We start from the raw sequence: 2,294 nt of genomic DNA on the forward strand, positions 1-2,294 counted from the left end.
GTCGACACATGAAGAGCATTTTTTTTCTACCTTGTAATACTATTAAATAAATGTAGGCTCCAAAATTATTTTCTGAAACTTCAGAGTCTCACCTTTCATCTAAAATATCATTTTTTTAAACTGATAGTTTAAACTTTTGTAAAAATAGTAGGAACTGAACCTTTGAAGTGCACCTAAAATTGATGCTCTAAAATGGACCTGCTCCTAAAGTCGACAATTTTGGGACCTATAGTTGACATAATTCCCATATTTCATTTTCTTTTATAAGTGACTAGAGCTCAAAACGCGGTGAATCCAATGTTAGAAGTTTTGACACGAGCCCACTCTTACTGTTTAAAAGAATTTTAACGACATTTTACTTTAACTGATAGTTACTAGTAATTTAGTCCCACTGCCCACCAGAGGGGCCTTCGATATATGTTTTAGATTTTATAAATGGTACTGTGAACAAATCCAGGTCAAATGTAGTTCTGACATAATTTTTCGCAAATAAAAAAGTAATTTTTGTTGGAAGCGTTTGGCAGTCAATTGAGAAATGTGGGTAAAATACGATACAAACACAGGATGGCAGACCGCTCATTTGAAATCCCGCCACGTTTTGCCAAGAGTCACGTGGTTTATGTTGGAGCCACACCAGCCCTATAGCTCCTGCACAGCAAGGCCAGTCTACTAGTGTCTAACTATCTATGGTCGAAGGTATCAACTGAATCACATACACTCGCTGGGAAAACTTCAAAGCTAATTATCTCTGTACATTTATGACAGACATTAAGAACACTTTTTAACCGTATCCAACTAGGAAACAGAAAGCCAGCCTCAGACGTTTTTATACTGCGTATTAACAGTGCGACTATCAGAGCACAACGCTCCACAGGCAGTGACTGTACACGATTTTTGAAGTAAAAACTACGTAGCTAAAGTATGATTAAGAAAAACGTTGATGGCTGTTAATACATTCGAATACCTAAAAGTTACATTTAACGTAAGTTACTTATAAGACATCTAATACGTAAGTAGGACCTACCTCAAAGAGCTTAACAACACCAGTGCACGTGTGCTACGGCTTCTGACCAATCAACGCGTTTGTGTTTGTTTAGATCAGGTTTAAGCAGTCGCCAGCGGGCTCGTGCGCATGCGCAGAGCTGAATTCGCGTATGAGCAGTGCTTCGTCCCGCTTGTGACTACTTGGAGCGTGGCTGTTTGCCGTATGAGCAGTAGCAGCGAGTAGCCAGAAGCTACCCGGAAAAATTTTTCTGGCGTGCCTAAGCTGCCAGATTCGCGCATGCGCAGAGCAAGCTAAGTTATAGTGGGGGGGGGGGGGGGGGGGGGGTCCTTCCCCACGTGACCCGTGTATATGTTTCGTGTCTTCGTAATATTGCTGCTCTCTTGATTTACAGCTCCCATGTCAAATGAAATCAAAACAATTATGTGGCCGACGGCCGTCAAGTGAATTATTATACATTCTCATAACCATGAAAGACCAAATTAAGTTAGTAGTTTCAATTTTCTGATTTTATATTATTTCCACGTTATTAGCAAGCAATCATTAATGTATTAATGAAGCTATTTCTGTCTGTTTTATAGAGAAATTTGCTTCTATTAATTTTTTTCCCGCTGAGGCAGTTAGTTTATTTGAAACGAAGTGTTTCATTCCGCATTATTGGCTATTTTTAACCTCGTGCAGTTTCAAGTGCAAATTTTCATTTTCTGGGATGAATGACGTTATACCATAATAAAGAACCAAACATGAGAATACAGTACTGGACCTCCAGGAAAATTGGTATCACGAAAACAACATAGAAAAGCTGAATATCACGTATTTCAGAGTGCATCTGGACATAGAAATGTGCAATTAGAGCGGAATGAAGCGTTTGGTATGGTTTACGAAATCCCGATGCTGGCTGGAGTAGTCTCTGATGTCCTGTTCCTTTTATGACTCTGTAGGGTCTCTTAATGCTATATACGCACGATCATACGTAAACATTGACTTGAAGCTGACTAAGCAGGCAAATTTGGTCAGTAGTTTCGAACTAAATATTTTGTTTCAAACATAATGAGAGCTGTAGCAGAATTTTACAAATCTGCCTTCGGTGAAACAGTGTTTTTCGACCACAAGGCACTTGTCTAGTACTTCCTCTAGGCCTGAAGCTATTTCTCATTTTGTGTTTCCGTCTTGCCATTCTATGGTAAATTGTAGACTGGCAGCATACCTTGTTTTATCGTTTTAACTCCCCACATGGCTTCATATTTATTCCTAGAGTATAATATAAACTGTGACTTGTACAGTTTGAAAG

The sequence above is a fragment of the Schistocerca piceifrons genome, unplaced genomic scaffold (assembly GCF_021461385.2).
Source record: "Schistocerca piceifrons isolate TAMUIC-IGC-003096 unplaced genomic scaffold, iqSchPice1.1 HiC_scaffold_837, whole genome shotgun sequence".
NCBI lineage: Eukaryota > Metazoa > Arthropoda > Insecta > Orthoptera > Acrididae > Schistocerca > Schistocerca piceifrons.